We start from the raw sequence: 6,407 nt of genomic DNA, 5'->3' as shown, positions 1-6,407 counted from the left end.
CCCCTCCTCCTCCTCTCCCTCCTCCTCTTCCCCCACCTCCAGCTGCGGCGTCGGCCGTCCTGCCGCTGGAGCCCCGCTCGGTTCAAGATGAGTCATGCGTGACCAAATCCCCTCCCAGCCAAGAGAGAGCAAGACACACACAACGAGGCAGCGACCCAGAGACGCACACAGACAGTCATATAGACACACAGAAACTCAGAGCTGCTGACAGGCCGAAGCGCGCTGACATACAAAGGCACCGGCAGCATACACACATCCACACAGCTCCCACGCTACCCCTTCCTCAGGGGGCGCTCACAGCTCTCACGCTCACAGGCCCCACGCACAGGTACAGTCGGACCCACGGTCACACACCGTCAGCAGAGGTGGGTTCCGTATAAAGTCACACGTGATGCTCTGTCGGTGCGATCCCACGCCTGGTACATCTGTGGACATGCCGAGGCAAGCGATTGCCCTTCACATCGTTTGCAGGAGCAGAGGCACCTATCCATGTGCCCTTACACCTGCCCCTTAACATGCTCAACTCCTTAACACCAGAGAGTGCAGCGAGCTCCATCGGGGTTGGGCTGGGTCAGGGGAGAAGGTTCTGGCAGGGGCGCGGGGTGGGGCCGTGGGGTGGGAGTGTTTTCCTGAATTCTCCTGGGAGCAATTGTCTGGGACAGACATCTCTCTTCCCCTCAGGATGTGCTGATACATCCAGTCCAATGCCCTTCTCACCTTCTCTGTGGTTCTGCTTATAGAGAGGTGGGGAAGGCAGGTGGCCCAGCATTTAGCTAGAACACACAGCCCCCAAGCACATGGACACAGAGCTCTCAAAGACAGAACCTTTCACAGCTAATACCCTCCAACATACACACACAAGTGAACACTCACAGCCCCAGCCTCTTTCTTCTCCACACACAAACTGCTGATCCTAGAGAGACACGTGTAAATATACAGCCTCTTCTAAAAACAAATAATGTACACTCAGACTTAGACCCCACCCTACAGACACAAAGACACCTCACCTCGGTGCCATCACGCATACCATTGACTCCCTAATTACCCTCATTTACAAATGTAAACACCCCGTACAAGTGTTCTTACACTTGTACACACATCCATACTCAAGGGAGCACAGACTCCCACAGTGTTTCAAACACATGTAAAACCTCCTGTTCTCTACTCATACACCCACCGATATGCACGCACATCCCTATCGATGGCGAAATAACTACTGATAGGCAGAAACAGCACCCACCCCTCCACAGACACGGGATTCCCAGTAGTCACAGCCTCAGTCATGCTCACACAGGGCACAGCCTAATGGACACAGGCAGGCAAGGGTATCTGCACAGCAACATCCCCAAAAGATGAAAATATCTGTCCCTTTACAGACACAAAGGTACACAGACACAGCCCCAAACCCAGCCAGTGGCATCTCCCACCCTCTGCATCCCTGCATTCCTGTCATTTATTGCTCTCAGACACAGGAATTCAGAGTGAAAAGTTTCTCTCTGAACCCTAATATTTTATACTAAGACCACAATTGCCATGTGAGAGCTGGTGAGCTATGTGCATTTACAGACCCAAGTGCACACACATACACATGCACCCTTAAACATTCAGATGACCATAGACAACCTATTCCCCCTCAAATACCTCTTTGCACATAATAAGCCCAGTTACTGCTTCAACTTGTGACAAACTTGGCGTTTCACAATCATGGCTTCATTTTAACAATAACCTTATGAGGTAGTTTCTCTTATTGTACCCATTTTACTGATGAAGAAACAGGTTCAGAGAGATCATGTGACATTTCCAAAATGGTGCCACATGGCTAATGGCCAGAACCAAGAACTCAAAACTAGATTCATCTGACCTCAGAGTGTATACTAGAATTCTAGGCTGTATACATGACTGTGTCCACTTTCTGCATATACACATACACAGGTGTACACACTCATATTTTTTCAAATTATTTGTCAAAAGACCTGGATATGACTCCTGGCCTCGGCACTTATGGGCTAAGCTTCTTTTCTCATCTGCAAGATGAGAATAATGATAGGATGACCTTTATTTCCTTCCCCTCTTCCCCTTCTGGGTGGCTGGGGAAGTGGGAGGTCATAGAAAATTATACAATGCTGCACATCTGCCAGATGTGTGAGTGCAGAAGGACTCCAGAAAATGAGAAGACCAGGAGGATGGTACTGGCTTTGCAAAACTTCTCAGGCAACAGGTGTGGAGGAGAGCTGAAACTAGAGGGTAGATGCAATTTTGGTGGATTCAGGGGAGAAAAGGAAGTGAAGTGTTCCAGGTAGAGAGATGACTGCAGAGATCCAGAAGCTGCACCGACCAGCTATGAGGAGGAATGTAAGGCATGCACTCTCTGAACGATAATAGTAGTAACTACCATTTATTGAGCATTTATGTGCCAAGCACTGTTATACCCACATTTCCTCTTTAACCCTCTCAGCAACCCTGCAAGAATATGATTTTGATTGATTCATTGATTGATTTTAGAGAAAGAGGAAGGGAGAGAGAAACATCAACTCCTTGTTCCATCTATCTGTGCACGCATTGGTTGACTCTTGCATCTGCTCTGACTGGGGACCGACCCTGCATCCTTGGTACATTGGGATGAGGTGCTACCTGGCCAGGGCAGAATATTATATTATTATACTTATTTTATAGTTGAAGAAACAAGCTTCTGGGAAACTTGGTTGAAGCTCTAGCACTCTGATTCCAGAACACAATCTCTTACCTACTACTCAATTCTGCTACTGAATTCTGATTAGATGCTCAGAAATCAAAACTGGAATAAGAGGAATTAAACTCAGCAGTGAAGCACAAAGACTCTGGAGCCAGTCTGCCATCGTGCCCATCCTGGCACTGCCCCTTATTACTGGGGTAATCCTGGGCAAGTGACTCGCCGCTCTTCAGTCTCAGTTTCCTCATCTTAAAGTGGGGATGATAACAGAGTTTATTTATGCTTGTAAAAGTTAAGCTAACAATGCACGTAAACAAAGGACTCAGAATCATCCCTGGCATGCAGAAAGCAACCAAGAAATATTAGCCATCGTTACAGTGTGGACTAGCTGTGCTGTCCAGTTGTACTCTACTAGATGCCACTGCAAATATTTTTTTTTGTGGGTTTTTATTTTTTTGTATTTTTCTGAAGCTGGAAACAGGGAGAGACAGTCAGACAGACTCCCGCATGCGCCCGACCGGGATCCACTCGGCACGCCCACCAGGGGCGACGCTCTGCCCACCAGGGGGCGATGCTCTGCCCCTCCGGGGCGTCACTCTGCCACGACCAGAGCCACTCTAGCACCTGGGGCAGAGGCCAAGGAGCCAGCGCCCGGGCCATCTTTGCTCCAATGGAGCTTCGCTGCGGGAGGGGAAGAGAGAGACAGAGAGGAAGGGGTAGGGTGGAGAAGCAAATGGGCGCTTCTCCTATGTGCCCTGGCCGGGAATCGAACCCGGGTCCCCCGCACGCCAGGCCGACGCTCTACCGCTGAGCCAACCGGCCAGGGCCACCACTGCAAATATTTTGTGGAGAAAGGCAGGGCATAAATCAACCAAATAATCAAATATTTTCCTGAATAGTTGCCTGAGGAAGCTGCAGAACCATTATTGTAACCCAGGGCTTGCTTTACTTCAAAGAGAACAAAAATGAAATTACTTTGGAAGAAAAAACTCACTTCCAACAACTCCTGACTTCAGCGGGACAGTCCAGACAGGAGTGACCTTGGCAAAGTGAGGATTAGCAAATAAATATAATACATCCCATCAGGATACTGGATTTCTCCCTTCAGTAGGCTGGGAGAGTCACTTCGCCTTTCTGAGCTTCAGTTTCCTTACTTTCAAAGTGGAGATAAAAGCACTTACCTCTCAAGAGTGTGGTGACCATTAACCGTATATTAAAAACTGATATTTAAAAGTATTGCTTCTGTTCCTGGCCACTGTAGAAGTACCCTCATTATAAACTGTCCTAATTAGACTACATAGGCAATGTCATTGGTATTCTACATGTGCAATAACGTCTAGTTGTCACCTCAGTCCTTCTCCTGTCCCTAAACAGGATAAAGTCATCTCATTCTCAGAGGTGAATTTTGCCCTGCCCTCCTCCACTTGAGTCTAGGTCCTTGGTTTAGGTTTGAAAAGAAGCTTCATTAGTAACTGGATAATTCTGTGGGATGGCCCCCAGCAGCGGTTCCGTCCTGCCGGGGAGTAATTCTAGGAAGGTAATGTGAGCTGGTGGAGGCTGGAGACCCAGCTTCACATTTATTTACTCTGACAGCTAAATTGGTAAGCAAGGGGTGGGGGGGAATCAGATGAAAGCTATTTCAGAGTAAATACTAAATACAAAATTTAAACATTCAGATTGTGACAAATAGGAAGCGGACAGTGGGAAGAGACTGCCCCCCTCCCCACTCAGGACCCTACCTCACCTAGTCACCTTCCTGGGCACTTCCTGTTTGACTAGAGGAAAGAGCACGGATTGGGCTTATAACTGCCTGACTCTAGGCAAGAAATTTACCTCTCCTGGCCTCAGTGTCCTCATCGCTAAAATATGCATGTGTTTTTGGAATCAGGCGATTGTAGCTGTGATGGAGAGAACTCTAGCCTGGGAGTCGGAGAGACCTGAGGTCAAACCCTAGCCCCACCCCTTCACGCGAGGTGAACTTGGAGAGTCACTTATCTGAAACTGACTTGTCTAAACTTTGGAGATAATACCAACCTTGGAGGAATAAATGAGATAATCTGCGTGAAAGGGCTTTTTGGACTTCAAAATATATTGCAAATATGCATAGCTATAATCACCCGAAGTCCCCTTCCTTCTGATGTCCACTGTACGAATTCAGGTCAGCAGACACTGAGGGAGCGCTCACTCCGAGCCAGGCTCCAGGCAAGGCAGAGGAACACACAGTAAATCATCCTGGCCCCTGCCCACAGGAGCTCAGTCTACGGGGAGGGAAGAAACACGACATTTGCAGTGCAGTGTGACAGGTGCTGCCCAATGGGGACACGGGTGTGGGAGAAGCGAGGAGGAGGGGCATGTAACCTGGCTTACAGGTCAGTGTCAGGAAAGGCACCCTAGAGGAGGTAACCTTTCTGTGAAGTCCTAAGGGATGTGTACGTGTAAAGCAGACCAAGTCTGAGGAGTTGGACCAGAATGGGGAATGGGTGCCCAGTTAGGGGTTTCTGGGGCAATGTCGGTGGTGAGGCTGGAGGTGGGGTGGGGAGGAAAGCCAGACCATGGAGGGCTGAGCGCTGAGTTGAGTCTGGAGTCATCTTGGAAGCTCTGAGTCAGTGAGCCTACACCATGCTGTCTTTGCAGATGCAGCTTGGCACGCTGCTGGTGGTTAGAGCTCCTGGGTTTGGAGCCACGAAGCTTGAGTTGATTGATACCTGCCTGACTCTCCTTCACACTGTTTGCACGACCTAGGGCGAGCAAAAAACTCAGTTCCACATCTGTGTGAAAGGGCATTAACAGAACCCATTTACAAGTGCTATGATGATTCCAAGAGACAAGGTGCATCTCTGAGTTAAGAGCTTGGCACTGGCCAGGCATCCAGGAAGCACTGTCACCTAAGGCCACTGTCATCTATAAGGAGAAAGTATAAAGAAGGCACAGGAGGCACTCAACTGATTGGGGTGTCCTAATGGAGCTAGATGTCCCTTCTTCAGAGAATTCTGCCCTGACCACACTGTTTGAAGTAAATCCTTCTTATTAATCTTTTTTTCTAGCAGAGTGTAGGTAAAGCTTAAAAGTAGGCTAGACTGGGACAGCCCTGTAGAGCAGGCTAAGGAATTTCAACCTCACAGTGTAAGTGGTGGGGGGCCATCAAAGGCTCTTAAGCATGAGGATGACATGGCCAAATCGGGAGTTTGGAAAGATGACTTAAGCAATGACCTGAGAATAGAATAGAAGGTGGTGAGTCCCTCACTGAGCCCTGAAGATATGGCAATAACCTCGGGAAGAGGGGGTGAGGTGGCTGCAGCAACAAAAGTGGAAAGAGGAATTAAGGAAAGCTTAATTATTATGTCATGTTGTTATATATGACCATATAGTATATTCATTTATAACTATATATATATATAACCTATAATACATCCAGTCTCTGAAATAATCTTTACATATTAAAGCTCTAAATACTATAGAATCATATATCATATGGAACACTACTACATACATTATATAATCTATGTAATATGATTCTATATAACATCACCCATGATGTTAATATATAAAGCTGATTATTGAGGAGACTGGATATGGGAGTCAGGGAGCAGAATGTCAAAGAGAACTCCAGATGCCTAATTTATTTGTTTCTTCACTATGTAACAGCCATGAAACACAGGAGCAATTGGGCAGGAGCAAGGGGGAATAATGAGCTCAGTGTGGGTCCAATAAACCAGGG

This window comes from Saccopteryx bilineata, chromosome 2 (assembly GCF_036850765.1).
Source record: "Saccopteryx bilineata isolate mSacBil1 chromosome 2, mSacBil1_pri_phased_curated, whole genome shotgun sequence".
NCBI lineage: Eukaryota > Metazoa > Chordata > Mammalia > Chiroptera > Emballonuridae > Saccopteryx > Saccopteryx bilineata.
The sequence above is the reverse complement of the archived record's forward strand: the minus strand, read 5'-3'. Positions refer to the sequence as shown.